The 19,797-nt window shown below is 39.5% G+C and overlaps 1 protein-coding gene across 3 annotated transcripts in view; it reads left to right on the top strand.

The window, feature by feature from the left end:
• The first annotated feature begins 279 nt into the window (after positions 1-279).
• STYK1 (serine/threonine/tyrosine kinase 1) overlaps positions 280-19,797 on the top strand; it is a 55,504-nt gene continuing 35,986 nt past the window's right edge. Inside the window, exon 1 of one of the 3 annotated variants that reach the window (XM_054443556.1) lies at positions 280-377. The gene's annotated coding sequence lies outside the window, so the exon portion shown is untranslated. Of the gene's footprint in view, positions 378-6,992; positions 7,034-19,797 lie in introns of those variants that run through there. The other 2 variants (XR_008492890.1, XR_008492889.1) reach the window with 2 other exon arrangements.

Here is a 19,797-nt window from a genome sequence, read left to right as displayed (position 1 = left end):
CGTGAGGTGGCGCTGTTGCCCTGTATCGTGACACCTTTTTCACCTGGACTGGAGTCACCGTGATACCTGACATCTAGCGATCACTAGAGTAGGAAATGAGTATAGATCAGCAACAAGTCCAGCCTTTACAGTTGCAGCAGAGGTTTCCTGTGGCTCGAGTGTGGTGAGTCCCGGAAACCTCGGAGCCCGCAGACTTCCCTTCGCGGGAGCCCGCCCGAACTCCATCCTTTGCCGGCAGCCACGCCCCGCAGTGGGAAGGAGGGACTGAAAAGCATTTCCTTGAGGCTGGCACACCTTGCCCTACCCAACCTGGTCATTATTTCCCCTCCGACTGGGCCGGTCCCATCTGAAACCGGAGTGACCACAGGAGGGACACGGTAGTGAACGGGGTATGGGGGGCGGGCGCGGCGGGGAGGGTAAAGAAGGTGGGAAGGGGATGGCAGCGAGGCAGCTGGGGGAGGACTTTGCAGTTGGGGAGGGAGAAAAAGAGAAGAGGCTGGGAGCGGAACGGTTGTGATCTGCTGTTTCTGTTTATGTGAACAAACAGAAATCACCAAGTGAATTAACCTGTGTTTCTTCGGAACAAGCATCTTGTGGGGTTTGGCTTCTGTGTTTCTATATGATAAGGGACTAAACCTGTCTCAGCAGATTTGGTGCAGAGGGAAACATGAGAAAACCCAGGAATGGGGGACCTCTGTTTATTCCTGGAGAGGGGGGCCAGCAGGAGAGGGGGGAGGGAAAGAATGAGGTTACAGGAATTACTTGTCAGAGGACTGCATAGCCTTTCAGACCATGGACTCATTGCTTTCAGCTTCGGCTTCCTCATCTGCAAAGCATAAATACGGTAATTACTTTCCAGGGTTGTTGCGATATTTAAATGAGAGATCAATAACCATGCTTTAAAAGTGTACAGCGTGATGTGCTATCCCTTGTTGACTGAATCTCTGTTTTCTTTCTTTCTTTTTATTTGGGGTGGGGAGTAGGGGAGGGAGTCTTGCTCTGTCACCCAGGCTGGAGTGCAATGGCGTGATCTCGGCTCACTGCAACTCCACCTCCCAGGTTCAAGCAATTCTCCTGCCTCAGCCTCCCAAGCAGCTGGGATTACAGGCTCCCACCATCACGGCTGGCTATTTTTTTTTTTTTTTTTTTTTTTGTATTTTTAGTAGAGACGGGGTTTCACCATTTTAGCCTCTGTTTTCTTTTTAATGCCTTTTTTCCTCTTTCATTTTTCTCTATCAACCCTTCATCCCGCCTTTGTCTCCTTTCTTTCTTTCATTTATGCGATTATTGCTTCCTTCTGTAATGGGTCCTCTCCACATTGGAGTTTCTTATACCTATGAGACCACACTTCCTTCCCACTGGGTGGGAAGTAGTTGTAGCAATGAAGGAGTCGAGTTATTGTAATGTGCAGCACAGCTCAACTGAAATACACCTGGAAACGGAACTCTGTGCTGTCTACCTGGTTTTTCCCCCTCAATGCACCGGCATCTCCACTGACAGCTAGCTAGGGGGCAGGTAGGTCTTCCAATGAAACATCATGAAGTATTTGCTTCAATGAAAATCATATACTTTTTCTTTCTGTGCCTCCATTACTGTGAGTTTGCTAGGGCTGCTGTAACAAGGTACCACAATCTGCATGGCTTTTGGCACCAGGCACCAGGGACTGATTTTGTGGAAGACAATTTTTTTCACAGATGCGGATGAGGTTGGTGGGAGATGGTTTCAGAATGAAACTGTTCCACATCACGTCATCAGGCATTAGAGTCTCATAAGGAGTTCGCAACCTATATCCCTCACATGAGCAGTTCACAATAGGGTTCACGCTCCTATGAGAATCTAATGCTTGTGGGCACGGTGGCTCACACCTGTAATCACACCACTTTAGGAGGAGTTGGTGGGTGGATCGCCCTGAGTTCAGGAGTTTGAGACCAGCCTGGGCAACTTGGCGAAACCCGTCTCTACCAAAAATACAAGAGGAAGAAAAAAAAAGAAAATCTAATGTCGTGGCTTATCTGACAGGAGGAGGAGCTCAGGAGGCAATGACAGTGATGGGGAGTGGCTGTAAATACAGATGAAGTTTTGCTGGCTCACCTGCCTCTGATTTCCTGCTGTGCACCCCGTACCAGTCGGCGCCCCGGGTGTTGGTGACCTCTGGCTTAAACAACGAAATGATTGTCTCACAGTTCAGTAGGCTAGCTATCCAAAACTAAGGTGTTATGAAGGCTGCATCTATTCCAGGCCTCTTTCTTTGGCTTGTAGATGGCTGTCTTGATGTTTATATGGTGTTCTCCCTGTATATATGTCTCTGAATTTCCCCTTTTTATAAGGACACTAGTCTTATTGGATTAGGGTCCATCCTAATTACCTCATTTTAATTGATTATCTCTGCACTATCATCTCCCAATAAAGTTACATTATGAGTTACTGGGGGTTAGAATGTCAGCATATTAATTTTGAGAGGGTGTACAGTTCAACCCTTTAACAACTAATGTCTTTAATTATGCACAAGTTAGTTGAGCATTGCATCTATTTCAGTTTTCTCTGGCAGAAACTATCTCCCACCTTTCCCAAACCCTCACAACCAGTCCCAACCAACATGTGCTCCGAAGATCTGCCAGGAGTTATGTGATTCTGCAGCTCTGTTTTCTTTTAACCTGAGTGTGTACATTTCCTGTTGCCACTCTAACAAATTACCACAATGGTAGTGGCTTTAAACAACATAAAGTTTTATCTTACAGTTCTGGAGGTCAGAAGTAAAAATGGATGGGCAGGTCTCCAGATGGATGGTTCTTTTTGGAGGCTCTAAGGGAGAATCAATTTCATTGCCTCCTCCAGTCTCTAGAGGCTGCTACAATCCTTGGCTCATGGACCTTTCCTCCATCTTCACAGCCAGGAATGGCCGGTCAAGTGTTTCTCATGTCTTCTCATGCTGACGCTCACTTTTGCCTTTCTCACACTTAAGGATTCTTGTAATTGCACTGGACTCACTGAGTATTCCAGGGTAATCTTTCTATTTTAAGGTCAGTTGATTCATTCCATCTGTAACCTTCATTCCCCTTCGCTATTTCAACACTATTAAAAATCAACATGGCCGGGCGCGGTGGCTCACGCCTGTAATCCCAGCACTTTGGGAGGCCGAGGCGGGCGGATCACGAGGTCAGGAGATCGAGACCATCCTGGCTAACAAAGTGAAACCCCATCTCTACTAAAAATACAAAAAATTAGCTGGGCGTGGTTGCGGGCGCCTGTAGTCCCAGCTACTCAGAGGCTGAGGCAGGAGAATGGCGTGAACCCGGGAGGCGGAGCTTGCAGTGAGCCGAGATCGCGCCACTGCACTCCAGCCTGGGTGACAGAGCCAGACTCTGTCTCAAAATAAATAAATAAATAAATAAACATATTCATAGGTTCTGGAGATTAGGACATGGACATCTTTGGGAAGCCATTATTCTGCCTACCATACCTGAGCTTTCCCAACTGGGTATTCTTTATTTTTATTATATGTATATTTAAAATTTATGTTTAATTTTAAAAAATTAAAAATTATATATACATTTATCATATACATGTTGTTTTGAAATATGTATATATTGTGGAATGGTTAAATTAAGCTAATTAACATAGTATAATTTCACATATCTTTGTGGTGAGAACACTTAACATCTACTGTCTTAGCAATTTTCAAGAATACAATATATAGTTATTAACTATAGCCACCACGTTGTACAATAGATCTCTTGACCTTTTTCCTCCTTGTTAGGAGGAATAAGGTCATACCCTTTCATATCCTTTGACATCTTTCCAACCCCTCTAATTCCCCCAACCTCTGGTAACCACCTTTCTATTCTTTACTTTTATGAGTTCAACTTTTTTAGATTCCACATATAAGTGAGATCGTGTGATATTTTTCTTTTTGTGCCTAGCTTATTTCACTTAACATAATATCTCCTGGGTTCATTCATGTTGTCAATTTCCATTTTTCAAAAGGCTGAATAATATTTCATTGTGTTTATACTGTATGTATTTATACTTTATTCATTTATCCATTGATGGACATTTACATTGATTCCATCTCTTGGCTATTGTGAACAATGCTGCAATAAACATGGCGTGCATACAGCAGTATGTCTGAAATCAGACACATTGATTTCATTTTCTTGCTATCTATACACAGAAGGCAAAACATTGAGCCTTCAGAATAAAAGTAAGATAATATACTCAATAAAGAACACCATATACAAAAGTCAAATCACTATTGTATATATACCCAAGAGTGGGATTGCTGGATCATATAGTAGTTTACTTTTAATTTTTTGAGGAAGTTTCATACTGTTTTCCCTAATAGTTATACTAATTTACATTCCCACCAACAGTGTGCAAGCGTTCCCCTTTCTCTATATCCTCTCCAACACTTATTTTTCATCTTTTTGATAATAGCTATTCTAACAGGTATGAGGTAATAGCTCATTGTGGTTTTAACCTACATTTTCCCTGATGATCAGTGATGTTGAACATTTTTTCACATGTGTGTTGGTCATTTGTGTGTCTTCTTTTGAGAAATGTGTATTCAGGTCCTTTATTCATTTTTAATACAGTTATTTGTTTTCCCCCTATTGTTTTAGTTCCCTATGTATTTTGGATATTAATCACTTCTCAGATATTTCTCCCATTCCATGGGTTATCTCTTCACTCTGTTGATTTTTTCCTTGGTTGTGCAGAAATTTTTTAGTTTGATGTAACCCCATTTGTCTATTTTTGCTTTTGTTGCCTGTGCTTTTGGGTTTATGTCCAAAAAACCATTGCCTAGCCTAATATGATGGACCTTTTCTCTATGTTCTCTTCTAGTACTTTTACAGTGTCAGATCTTATATTTAAGTCTTTAATCCATTTTGAGTTGATTTTTGTATATGGTGTTCTTTATTGAGTATATTATCTTATTTGTATTCTGAAGGCTCAATGTTTTGCCTGCTGTGTATAGATAGCAAAGAACTTTAAATCTTTTTTCTGAAGAAAAACAACCTGCTTAATGATGGAACAAAAACTGTGTCCCTATTGAACAGAAACCTGGGTACCATGTACTTGCTATATACACAGTTAAAAATTACTCCCCATTCCCCTTTGTACTTTTAGTATTATAGTTTAATCCTTTATGCCCCGTTAGTTTCTATAGGTTATTTTTCTACAAAAATTTCTTGCAGATCCAGTGCTATTTTCATAGATGAATTAGCTACTTATTTATTCAACAATCATATGAATTCTGATATATGCCAGACACTGCTCTTGGTGCTCGGGATACAGCAATGAACAAAATAGCTGGTCACTAAATTTTTATTCTCATGAAGGTTTCATGCTTTTTCTTCTTCCTTTGCCACTTCATTTTTGTCCTCCCCACCAGCCCAGGCTCAGCCAGTCTCTAGTTCTCCAACATGCTTTCTGAATTTAGATGTGGCTACTGTTCTGTGCCTACTTCTGGGCTGGGCTAATGAGGGACCTAAAGAAGCTGACTGTGCTCTCCAGGAAATTACAGTCTTGTTGGGAAGAAACAGATAATAACAGGCAAACTGGTTAAGTACTGAATAAATAGGTTGGGTATTAGCATATCATGTCTTGGCATAGTTTCTAACTGGAGAAAGTGAAAGTAGAAGGGAATAAATATGCACAAAGGTAAAGAAGCTAATTATGGCTGGGTGCCATGGCTCATGCCTGTAATCCCAGCACTTTGGGAGGCTGAGGCGGGTGGATCACCTGAGGTCAGGAGTTCGAGAGCAGCTTTGCCAACATGGTGAAACCCCATCTCTACTAAATATACACACACAAAAAAAGAAAAAAGCCAGGCGTGGTGGCGGGTGCCTATAATCTCAGCTACTCGGGAGACTGAGGCAGGAGATTAGCTTGAACCTGGCAGGCGGAGGTTGCAGTGAGCCAAGATCGTGCCACTGCACTCCAGCCTAGGCAACAAGAGTGAAACTCTGTCTAAAAAAAAAAGGAGAAGAAGAAGAAGTAGAAGAAAAAGCAGCAGCAGCAGCAGCAGCTAATTACACAGACATCAGTGTAGAGTGGACAGAGTCCTCTCTCAGTCCGGGGGACCTGAAATCTGTTTTAAGCTCTGGTTCTCTCTTTGTGAGCAAACAACAAGGCACCTACCTCACGGGTCCTTAGTTGTTTTATTATTATTTTTATTCCTTTTGAAAAATGAAGGGTAGAGGTTGACTGGGAAATTGCTGGAGATTCTTCCAGGTTAAAAAAAAAAAAAAAAAAAAGTCTTTTATTGTTGAACTTCTCAGAATTTGTTTGAGATTTCTAACCAGAATAATAATAAGATAGTTTAGAGTTTAGAGGAGACAGTCATCTCTGGATACGGAAAGGATAATGGGGATGGAGTAAGGGGTTTCTATCCATCCGTTGGCTTAAAGCCTCATTTCCTGCAGTTGTTCTCACCTCCTCAGCCCAAGTGTCCTTCTTCACTAGCTTTTCCTCCCTATACCTTCTGCTGAATTGGGCAGTTAGAGTTCAGCCCTATCTTATTGTGAATACTACCTCCTAAGGGTGAGTCTTCAGGAAACACAAACATTTCCTGATGCTCACTCTTTCCTTAGCCCCCAGCAGTCTAAGTCGTATCCAAGCTTCTGAGCATTATGTGCTTCCCTGGAAACCATCTCAATTTTCTCATATTTCTCATTCATAATAACCCTTCTTGGCAAGTGACAACAAGGAATATCAACAGTTAATTTGTTTTGTTTTGTTTTTTGAGATGGAGACTTACTCTGTTGCCCAGGCTGGAGTGCAGTGGGCTGATCACAGCTTGCTGCAGCCTTGACCTCTCAGGCTCAAGTGATCCTCCCATCTCAACCTCCCCAATAGCTGGGACTACAGGTGTGCACCACCACATCCAGCTAATTTTTGTATTTTTTTTTTTAAAGAGACAGGGTCTTGCTGAAGACCCTGGCTAACCAGGCTGGCCTGGGACTCCTGGCTTCAAGTGATCCTCATGCCTTTATCTTCCAAAGTTCTGGGATTATAGAAGTGAGCCACAGAGGTCAGCTGACAGCTAATCCTTAACAATTGCCATGGTCAGAGCAAATCAAAGGTAGTGTTTTAACTTTTATGACCCAAAACTTATATTTTTATGCTTTAAATTACTGGCTAAAATGAAAAATGAAAAGGAAACCTGTTTTAGTTTTTTCCTCTGTAGCTGTTAACCTTTTATAACCTCAATAACTAGCCCTGTCTTTATATATTTAAGGGTATTTTTAAAAATTATTAGATAACTATATAGAAATATGGTATTTTTAGAATATTGATCTAAATTAAAATTATTATATGTATATAATTCTAGGCTAAGTTAGAATTCTAGTAAGACACAATAGTAGATGCCAAAGGTTTAAGGGAAAAAACGTGTTTCAAACTATGCATTGTGGTTATAGAAAAATACACATGTATATTAGTCCTTTCTCACACTGCTATAAAGAACTGCCCAAGACTGGGTAATTTATAAAGAAAAGAGGTTTAATTGACTTATACTTCCTCATGCCTGGGGAGGCCTCAGGAAACTTATAACCATGGCAGATGAGGAAGCAGGCATGTCTTACATGGTGGAGGCGAGAGAAAGCATGTGAAGGAAGCAAAGGGGGAAGAACCCCTTATAAAACCATCAGATCTCTTGAGAACTTATTCCTATCACAAGAATAGCATGGTGGAAACCGCCCCCATGATCCAATCACCTCCCACCGGGTCCCTCTCTCAACATGGGGGGATTACAGGGATTACAATTTGAGATGAAGTCTGGGTGGGAACACAGAGCCAAATCATATCAACATGTAATATCCACATATGAAGTCAGGTGCCTTTCTGGAAAAAGCCTTGAAATGATTGGTTTCAGTTGTACACTCAGACATTGAATGATTTAACCAGATGTACTGTGTTATGGGAGATGAATGCAGGGTTTGTGTTGGACAACTTTAGGAGACAGGATTATGTTATATTCATATTATGCTACCAAATAAGTGGTGAAAAATATTTGCCAAAGGTGCTAATTTGGTGTTTAGAGAAGTTGATCTCGAGTACTTATTTTTTCTGACAATAGTCAGCTATCAGGACCAATTGTATGTCAAGTCACCCCTAGTTTGTGTCAGTGAAAAAAGGCTTAAAATCAACTTCTCCAAAGTCTCTGTTAAGTCAGATCAGGCTGGCTTCACCTAGACAGGAAAAGCTCCTGGTTGACACTCACCTACATGCTCTTTGACACCTCTTCAGCCTGGGCCCAAATTTAGTACCACTTCTGGCCAGTTAGAAGCTATAACAGCAAGAAAGGACTTGTTTAGTAGTAGAATTAACAGGTTTGGCTTAAGGAAGGAGGAGAGAGGCAAACGGAATGCTGAAAATTGATCCTGACTTCCCTGTGGTCAGATTTATTCTATAAGACTTATTCACAGATTCCACAAATGAAGCCCATCTGATGTGAAACCACACGGCTTCCCTGACTCCTACTTCTGTGGTCTTTCCTCACAGGGCTCAAGGCCTGACTCCTTTAACTTACCTTGGGGCTGATATCTTAGTATAAGTCAGAGTGAGTTCTGGCTTAGGAAGAAAAAAGAAGCAGAGTATTAATTAGAATATTCTTAAAGCTCCATCAATGAAAACACAACTGGGATATAAATATTGTAGCCTTCATGTATCTGGTAGAGACTGACAGAGGCTAGTCTGGATGTATGTGCATCCCCAAGTCCCAGAAGAAACTGCGAAAGTGTATGCACCTTGTGAATTGCAAGGGCCAGGATCTTCTTCCTTGTTCTCATCCCTACAAAACTCAACCGAAAAAAAATAGATGGAATATCCAGTCAGCCTTATGAAGGGTGGGAAATTGTAGTGGGAAGAGCATCAGATGGAGATTCAACATACAATGCTTAGCTGCTAATTAACTGCTGGGAGGTATCTGAACTCTGTGCCTTAGTTCCCCCACCAGTAAATTTGGAAGTTAGGTTTTTGTTGTTGCTTTCAAAGCACCCTTGTACACATAGGGCATTCTGTGGCATTTGTGAAGCATGTGCTGCATTTCATAGTGTATTTGTCAAAGAGATCAAGAAATAGACGGCAGGGTTGCTGTTCTTATGTTTTTTTGTTTCTGTAACAGGGAGGTGTGATTATAGTGGTGTAGAAGGCATGGGATGGTTACCTCATTTACAGTGTGTGAACGGCATGGCTTTCTGACACTGAGAGTTGAACCTGCTGTGTTTGCATTCTTTCTTGAAGCCCAAGCAGCTCCCATAACCCCAAGTGACCTTGATTTCACTCTCTGTCTCTTTTCCTCAACCATGTTTCATACTTAGGGACAGTCTAATAATGGATCCATGATTGGAAGCTCCCACATCTGATTAGATCTCTGATTCATTTTCTGACTTATGCAAGTCACCTTTTCACTTAAACTTGGTTTCCACATGCAATATGAAGTTGGTAAAATAGCCATGAATTATTGTGAAATGGTTTTCTATTACAAAAAGGGGGATAATTTTGAAAAATATTCCAGTTTTGCAGCATTAGAAAAAAAGGAATGTAGGTAAACCAAATGTGATTTATAGCTACAATTATAATCTCCCCTCCCACACCAAAATCGTTTTTCTAAGTCTGCTTTTTTGGGGGCTAACATTAAAACACATTATTCTTAATTTGCTGAGTTAACATTTACTAGGAAATAGAGACAGGCTCACTTGAACTAAGGTCATAAAAGTGTGACCTTAGGATATCTACAAACAGACGGACAATAAAGATTTGGCAGTATCAGCAAGACATAACTAGTGACAGGCTGTGGGTTTATAAATATTCAGATAGTGTGTGAGATAGATTGCTCACAAAAAGAAGTTCATTGATCCTTGGCATAGAACTCTCTGTTCTGTGCTAGATGTACTAGCATCTTTACACCTGAGTTTAGGGTTTAGAGGTGATATTGGGGGCTGCATCTTTGTGGGCTTTTACTTAAATCTCAGTCAGACATGTTTTGGGTGCCTAGGGAGCAGTGGTCTCTGTAGGAGGATGGATAAATAGAAGTATTTATATTAATAGGAAGTTAGGGATGCGGATTCTTTGGACACACTCTCTTGTCTCTGCAATTCATGACAACCTGAGAAATTTAGATCATCCCCTGTGGTCTGTCAGGGGAAAATGAACTGGGTTCTGACACCAAGACAACTACAGAATGTAGTGCCCTATATTCTGTCTACTTATCCAGGTATGAGAAGGCTCAATAGTGGCCTTGTATTACACCATGCCGCTTCACATAGAATGCATTTCTGGCTAGTTTCTGGGACTGGGAGGCATTTGTTGCCCGACCTGTTCTAGGACAGATTCTTTCGGAGACAGAACATTCTGTGGTGTCACCAAATCACACACAAATTCTGGTTTAACCTTTAAAGGCCATGGAACTATAAAGTTTATTATCAACAAATGTTACTTGTACATCAAAAACTACAAAATATCCCAAGTATCGTTGAAAGAAGCTAAAGAAGACCTAAATGAATGGAAAGACATATTGTTTTCTTAAATGGGATGACCTAATACTGTTAAGATAGTGGTACTCCCCAAATTGATCTACATACTCAACATAATCCCTATCAAAATTCCAGCCTTTTTTTTTTTTTTCCAAAATGGTCAAAGTGATTCTAAAATTTATGAGAACACAAGGGACTCAGAATAGCCAAAACAGTCTTGAAAAAGAACAAAGTTGGAGTAATCACACTTAATGATTTTTTTTTTTTTTTTTTTTTTTTTTTTTTTGACAGAGTCTCTCTCTGTCGCCCAGGCTGGAGTGCAGTGGCGCGATCTCGGCTCACTGCAAGCTCCGCCTCCCGGGTTCACGCCATTCTCCTGCCTCAGCCTCCCTAGTAGCTGGGACTACAGGCACCCGCCACTGCGCCCAGCTAATTTTTTGTATTTTTAGTAGAGACGGGGTTTCACTGTGGTCTTGATATCCTGACCTCGTGATCCTCCCGCCTCGGCCTCCCAAAGTGCTGGGATTACAGGCGTGAGCCACCGCGCCTGTAAGTTTTAATGATTTTAAAACTTACTACAAATCTACAGTAGTCAAGATTGTGTGGGCTGTGTGCTGTGGCACGTGCCTGTAATCCCAGCTACTTGGGAGGCTGAGGCAGGGGGATCCCTTGAGTTCAGAGCTTGAGGCTGCAATGAGCTCTGATCACACCATTGCACTCCAGCCTGGGTCACAAAGTAAGACATTATCTCTAATAATAATAAGGCTGAAAAGACTATCTTTAATCATAATAAAGAGCAGAAAAAGAGCGTCTTTAACAAATTATGCTGGGACAATTGGATATTCACATGCAAAAGAATGAAGTTGGACCTTTACCTCTAATTCAAAATGAACCAAAGGCCTGAATATAAGAAGTAAAACTATGAAATTCTTAGGAAAAACGTAAGTGTAAATCTTTGTGATATTGGTTAGGCAATGGTTTCTTAGACACACATCAAAAGCACTAGCAATCAAACACAAAACTGTCAAAATTAGAAACTATCATGCTTCAAAGGACATTATCAAAAGTGAAAAGACGACATACAGAATGGAAGAAAATATTGCGTATGATATATCTAACAAGGGTTTAGTTTCTGGACTATATACTGGGTACTTACACAATAAAAAGACAAATTGCCCAATCAAAAGAAAATGGTAAAGGATTTGAATGTACATTTCTTCAAATAAGATATACAAATGGCCAATGAGCACATGAAAAGATGTTCAGCATTATTAATCATCAGGGAAATGCAAATCAAAACCACAATGAGATATCATTTCACACCAACTAGTTGGGCTACAGTAAAAAAGACAAAAAGGAAGAAGTGTTTGTCAAGGATGTGGAGACACTGGATTTCTTATAAATTACTGGTGGGAGTATAAAGTGATGCACTCACTTTAAAACACAGTTGTCAGTTCCTCATAATTTAAACATAGAGTTACCATATCAGCAATTTCACTCCTACATATATACCAAAGAAAAAGTAAACATGTCCACACAGAAACTTGTATGTGAATGTCCACAGCAGCATTTTTTTTAAATGTGAAAAAGTGAAAACTATCCAAATGCCCACCCACTGATAAATGGCTAAACAAAATCTCTGTGTATATTCATACAATGCAATATTATTTAGCCTCAAAAAGGAATGAAGTACTCATCATGCTACAATATGGATCATCCTTGAAAACATTTGCAAGTAAAAGAAGCCAGCCAGATACAAAAGTCCACATACTGTATGAGTCAATTTATATGAAATGTCCTCAATAGGCGAATCCATAAAGACAGAAAATAATTCATGATTGCCAGGGGCTGGGGAAGGGAGCAGAGTAGGGAATGACTGCTATTGGGTAGGAGTTTCTTTCTGGGGTAATGGAAATATTCTAAAATAAGATAGTGGTGATAGTTGCATACTTTTGTGACTATAATAAAACCACTAAATTGCACACTTTAAAAAGGTAAATTTTATGGTATATGAATTATATCTCAATTTAAAAAACACAAGTAATATTAAAGGTAATTCTAATTTTGCAAAAAAATACTGGTTTTGAGAATTTACTGGACAAACAGCATAGGACAGATTTTTAATCCAAATGATCTGGGTTGGAACCCATCTTCACTGCTTACTAGCTGTGTGATCTGGAGCAACTTACCTAACCTCTCTGTGCCCTAGTTTCTTCATCTGGTAGTATTAAATGACTAAATATTTGTGAAGTGCTTGGAAGAGTGCCTAACACATGACTACCACTATATAAATGTTTGCTGTTATAACCGTGTGCAATAAACTGTACTAGGTAATAGTGGGAATCAAAACCAGTATCAAGGAAGTTTGTGTTAAAGACAAATATCAGTTAAGGAAGAGCAGAGCAGGTTGGATTCCAAAGCAGATTGCTTCACTTGGTTTATTGGCTGGACTCTGCTCCATGCGGATGTGTGAAAAGAGTCTGGCTTTTGTGCAAGAGGAGGAAGAGATGATATGGATCGAGAATATAACATCTAAATTTTGCCATCTTACTTGGGTCCTGGGAAAAGGTCCAAAAATATGTTAGAGGGCACATATGGAGAAGTAGCAAGGAATGGTTAACAGCACTTAATATATATTTGTTGTTTAATGTAAGTAAAAATTAGGCAAAAACTTTTCAGGATTTTCCTCTGGAATTTTGGTTGTAAACTCATAATGTTTCTCCTCCTGTTCTGATTTGAAGATTACTTTTTTCTTGAGACGTTTTTAGTATTTCATTTCAAAAAGTAAAGGTCAGACTGTTACTGGAAAGGGGTCCCAATTCAGACCCCAACAGAGGGTTCTTGGACTTCACTCAAGAAAGAATTCAGGGCTAGTCCATAGAGTAAAGTGAAAGTAAGCTTACTAAGAAAGTAAAGGAATAAAGGAATGCTCTCCATAGGCAGAGCAGCGGTGTGGGCTACTTGACTGAGTATACTTATAGTTATTTATTGATTATATGCTAAACAAGCAGTGGACTGTTCATGAGTTTTCTGGGAAAGGGATGGGCAAATCCCAGAACTGAGGGTTTCTCCCCTTTTTAGACCATATAGGGTAACTTCCTGATGTTGCCATGGCATTTGTAAACTGTCATGACACGGGTGGGAGTGTCTCTTAGCATGCTAATACATTATAATTAGTGTATAATGAGCAATGAGGGCGACCAGAGGTCACTTTTATGGCCATCTTGGTTTAGGTGGGTTTTGGCTGGCTTCTTTACCACATTCTGTTTTATCAGAAAGGTCATTGTGACCTGTATCTTGGGCTGACCTCCCATCTCACTCTATAACTAAGAATGCCTAACCTCCTGGGAATGCAGTCCAGTAGGTTTCAGCCTCATTTTACCCAGTGCTATTCAAAATGGAGCTGCTTTGGTTCAAATGCCTCTAACATATTTCCCTCCTCCCCTTTACAAGGGGACCCTTAATCCTAAGGGTTGTACAGGGAAGACAATCCATCTTCTGTAACTTCTTCTGGCTGAATAGTGGCAATGATATTGATGCCTTACTATTGGTGTCTTTTGTATTCAAGGTAGAGAGAAGCTTGGTCAGAAAGTATCAGTATGGAGAGATGTGGGAAATCATAACTCTTGATTTCCCACAAAAGGTAATATCTGGAAGATTAATAAGTGTTCAATTTAAGAAAACATTCAGTAAGCTCATACTGCATTCCTACACAAAGGGTACAAAGCAATATATTCCGCAAGAGTAGAGCAAAGTAAGCAAAACTATCCTAAGTAAACTAACAAGGCTTTTTGTGATGTGGGCAACTGTTAGAACCAAGATGATATGAGGTCACTAACTGATTCCAGTACTTGCCCAGAATTAGAATACTGATCCAGATTTTTATATTACCCATCCATCTTGTTTATTCTGAGCTACAGTCAGAGATCACTGGTTGATTCACAGGAATAAGCAGGGTCAGTCTAAATTGCAGAAAAAAACTAAAAACTGATGGGACTAGAATCTAACAACAGGTGTACCATAGTTCTTGAAACATAATTTTTCTATCTCCTCATTTTTACTAAAGACAAATCATAACAGAACTGGTATGTTTGCAAAAATAAGCTTTAGTATTATACTTGGCCTGATTATTTATATGAAGTTCAGCAAGAATAATTATTTTTCACATAGGTTCTTTTTAAATTAGCTCTGATGAATCTTTATTCCACAAGTAATTTCAGATAAGACTTTTTAAAAACTCCTTGAGCTCAGCCATGGTTTTGTACCATAAAATACCTAGGAGTTGGATAAATTCCCCTCCTTTTGAGGTCCCAAGATAACTTGGGGCTCCTGGGCCCGTCAGAAAATGACATTCTTCACTTACAGGAACCCTGTACAGGGACTACATAGACAAGGTATGAGGCCAGTTTTCCCAAGGAGCGTTTATTGGCTCTGTAAGTCAAGTTTGATTCCTTAAAGGAAAGCACTCTATTCCAGTCAAAGACTTGGTAATAAAAACAGTTTATCCAATTGTGTCCTGTTGCAAAAGAAAGCATTCTTTTTGCACTTATGCAAATAACTATATTGCCGTAAGTTAAGCATATTTACAAATAGTTTCCAAATTCTGGAGAAATCAGAGAGAAATATGCTCTAAAATTTTGTTTACAGAAGTATTGCCACAAGCTACAGATAACTCAAAAATGTTCTTGACTTTGAAAAACAAAGCAAAGAATTAGCAATGTTTTAAGCAAAAAGTCATAAAAGGATTATTTCAGTCTTTCATTAGTTCAGTCCATGCAGTTAACTCCTGTTCTGTTTGATATTCATGAACATTTCAGCTCTCCATGAAAATCATGAAAGTTTTCTCCTCTATCCTAATGTCACAATCTCCAAAGTTATCAGAAACCTGCATTCAAGAGCACCTGTCAAAATCCTATTGCTGATTATAAGGCACCTTTAAAAGAGGATCAAAACAAGACAACAGTTGTCTGTGAATGACAAAAAGTCTCAGGGCAGCCACAGTCAGACATGATTGACAAGGAGATGTGGTTACCTCTGTGGCACACAATAATATTATGTAACAATTATAATTACTAATAACACACTAAGTCATATTAGAATTATAGGAGTTTCCCATAATTTTGGGACACATAACCAAGAACATATTTATTGAAATACAGCCCAAAGAAAGCCAAACACAATTTTATATTTTATAATGCTTCCTGTATGATTTCTACAGACTTCTATACCACATTAAGCCAAATATATCTCTTCTGGACTTTAGGGGACCTAATATGAAAAGATTAATTAGGTCAGAAAAAGACATAATTTATCATTTGATTTTGGAAAGTTTGTCAAATATTGAAGGTTTAAGCACTTGATTATTACAAACATAGAATCTCAGGTCACTATAAGTCATTCTTTTAGCCAAAACGATAACTCAAAAATTTTAAAAAGACAAAAAACTTTACTGATTAATAGAGGGAAGATAGCTTTCCACACAATGTCTCTTTTCCTTCCTTTCTTTTTCTTATAGTTTATTCAAAAGGCAAACAAAATTTTGTTTTTAAAAATATTACACAAAAATCTTATTCAAGAGAGAAAGCCAGATTTTACAGTGTACTGTTAACGTCAATCCCAATTCTTAATAAAACATTCTAGACAAATCTATTCAATCTTAAGCAGTTAGACCAAGAGGTAAGATTCCCATAAACCTTTTTAAACTCTTTAAAAATTTTTGTTAAGGAGCAGATTAGTGCTCTTAGAACACCCTGTTGTGCTTTTATTCCAATGTTCAGTTTACAGAAAAACTGAATAAGACCCCTTTAACTTTAGTCGATATGTTCACACAGAATTTCCTTCACAAGATTAACATTTCACAAATCTTCCACAATTTGCTCAAACTTTCAGCTTTATCCTAACTTTTAAGTTAGGATAACTTAACTTAGAACCCCTTAGCCTTCTAAACTAGGCTAAAAAAAAATTCACATTCCCATGCCTTCTTATAATTTTTTACCAAAAACACATTTCACTTTCCTTACACACCTTGCATGTTAAAACTGTTTTTCCAGTAGTCTCATACGTTACAATATTAACTCTTAGCAACTTTTATTTTTGGTGAAAAACCTGGTAAGTAAGTGATTTTAATTAGGTACTAGGTGTGAAGCCTAGGACACCAGACAGAAGTACAAGATAAGGTCTGATTCTTTGCAGTATAGCCAGGGGGCATGGCTAACTCTACATATCCTCAGGCCTTATCTAGAATCTAATGGCTCTAAAGCAGGTATACCAAACAATTTTCAAAAGTCAAATAAGCAGTTTATGACCTTAAAGCATTTAGCAAATCTAACATCTGATCTGCCTAATTTAGACCAAATGTCTAAATTTGGAAGACATTTTTATTTTACCAATAATCTTTAAAACTGTCTTTATTTCTCAAAGCTTACTAAAGTCACGTGAACTAAAAAGCATTACAGTTTTTATTTTTCTGACAAAATATTTAAGTGCTTATTATTTTAAACCAATTAATCAGAGCTCTTTCATATATAAACGTTACACATACAACACATATGAATACACAAAAGACAGAAGATCCAGTAGTTGTAAGATTTTCATTTGCCAATTTTTAAGTTTCTTAATTGAATTACTGGCTTCAGGGAGGAACCCTTTGAGGAAAAGGGCCAGGAAAGCATGCAATTTCCAGAGCCTAATAGGCAGGCACAGCTGGAAGGCAAAACAGATTTCAAAAAATTAAGGTCCCATTTTTATACCAAATCTTGGATGCCAAAAAAGAGGAAATCAGCCCACCTCCTATGGGACTCTTATCTCTCAGTGTGGCAATGGGGACACTTCCATATCTTCCAGGTGGTCAAGAGTATGCTTCTCTGATCCAAACATGCAAAGAGCTGAGTATCCCCCATAACTTCCATTAGCCATCCCTGAAAGTATGTTTCCTACCTAGTTACTACAAACGAAAGCTCTCTCATAATAAGAAGTAATTTCTGATACCCATAAAAGTCAAAACTGTCAGATAACACAACACAAAATGAAACATAGCGTCAGATTTTGAGAGGGATTTATTTATCCCCTTTCAATTCCAGTGGTTTCATAAGGAAAACAGAGGCTTTTTTCCAAAACAGGATCTGTGGCAACTCCTCTGTTTTTCCCAAGGAGTCCCAGGCTGTTAGAAATTATCTTAGATCCCCTCATGTGTATCAAGAGTGGCAAGAAGACAAAATGGAGAAAAACAATTTTATTAATCCTTTCTTTTTTTTTTTTTTGAGATGGAGTCTCACTCTGTCGCCCAGGCTGGAGTGCAGTGACACGATCTCGGCTCACTGCAAGCTCCACCTCCCAGGTTCACACCATTCTCCTGCCTCAGCTTCCTGAGTAGCTGGGACTACAGGCGCCCACCACCACGCCTGGCTAATTTTTTCTATTTTTAGTGGAGACAGGGTTTCACCGTGTTACAGGATGGTCTCTATCTCCTGACCTTGTGATCCACCTACCTCGGCCTCCCAAAGTGCTGGGATTACAGGCATGAGCCACAGCACTCAGCCCTGTATTTATCCATTTTCACGCTGCTGATAAAGACATATCTGTGACTGGACAATTTACAAAAGAAAAGTTTTAATGGACTTACAATTCCACATGGCTGGGGAGGCCTCACGATCATTGTGGAAGGCAAAGAGGAGGAGCAAGCCATGTCTCACGTGGGCGACAGGCAAAGAGAGAGAGCTTGTGCAGGGAAACTCCCACTTTTAAAACTATCAGGTCTCACAAGACTTATTCAGTATCACAAGAATGGCATGGTGAAGATCTGCCCCCATAATTCAGTTATTTCCCACTGTGTCCCTCCCACAACACATGGGAATTATAGGAGCTACAAGACGAGATTTGGGTGGGGACATAGCCAAACCCTATCAACCATTTAGTCAACTGAGAAGAAAAAAACTTTTTCCTTAGAGAAATAAGATCCAAGAAGAGAAAAAACATAAAGACCTTTTAAATATACATATAGCTCATATATCTGCTTTTAATTAAAGCTGAATTTTAACCATAGCACTTCAAAAATCCTTTTAAATCTCTTATTACCTGACTTTAGCCAGGCCAAACAATCTATTTTTCTGGCTTTTAAACTTTACCAGAGGTAATCTCCCAGATGAAACCGGTAAGCCTTCACTAAAGTTATGACTTAACCACAAGTGTACCAGTATTTTAAAAGACATGATTAGCAGTTTTTACGAGATTTAGAGTCTACAAGGTGCCTCAGAGAAAGGAAGATTCAAGAAGGGAAGATAGAAATTGTTCATGGGGGGGAATAAAATCAACAAATGGCAAACATCACACAAATATCAACCTGAATGTACTCATTCCCTAAACCAGAAATTGAACCCTGAACCACGGATGCCATTGTGAAAAGGCAAAGACTTAGCTACTAAGCTACAGCATTGGGAAGTTTCCATTACCTTCCCAGAAAGAGCCTGGAGCAGACAATTTTGAGCCAATGAAGGCTTTTAACTGCTCAAAACAATTTTTAGAGCTAACTATGTCATAAACTCCAAAATTGCTGTCTTCTGGATGGCAGAGACTAAGAGAAAGTACTGCCACATGGTTACAAGGTCATGCTCCCGAGGATGTAAAACAAGATGAGAAAGAAACCCTATCCAGCTTATGGAGTCCCAAGCCTGTGTTCTATCCCAAAGTACCTCCCCTTTATGACAGAATAACACAGAAAGACAAATTCAAAGCACAAAATACACCAGACTCGCTATAGTGTTAAGACTAGCCTCGTGAATCCTTTTACTCATTAATCAAAACGCTGCAAGAGATAGTGATTTCTACCATTCCTACAACTGGTTTGTACAGAGAGAGAGGAAAGGGAAGGGATAAAAGTGTTGCCTACAGTGGGGTGGGGAAGGCAAGGAGCTCAGGGAGACTAGGTAGAGAAGGATCTTTTCTAGCAGTCCTGTCAGCTCTCAAGTTTCCCCCTTTGGGGAGAAAAAAGCTCCCCATGTCTGGTGATCCTGTACATGCCTAATTCTGTCACCCATAACTGTCAGCAAAGAGTGCAAGGCAAATTAATCCAAAGAGAATAGCAGTTAACATCCCATAGTGTCAAATCCACTTTTAACCAAGAAGGACTTTACTGAGAGGGGCCTCTAATCCCTAAATCTTAGGAAGGACTCTAACCTTTCTAAATTGGGCCTCAAACTCAAGTTTCGTTAAGCATCCTTGCCTTTTATTAGGAGGGGCCTTAACCCTCTCTGTCTTAGGAGAGACTCTCCTAAGTTGGACCTCTAACCCAATCTAATCCTTTACCTGGGCAAAACATACCCCA

Source organism: Pongo pygmaeus, chromosome 10 (genome assembly GCF_028885625.2).
Source record: "Pongo pygmaeus isolate AG05252 chromosome 10, NHGRI_mPonPyg2-v2.0_pri, whole genome shotgun sequence".
Lineage (NCBI taxonomy): Eukaryota > Metazoa > Chordata > Mammalia > Primates > Hominidae > Pongo > Pongo pygmaeus.
Note: the sequence above shows the minus strand (reverse complement) of the source record. Positions and strands in the feature narration are given on the sequence as shown.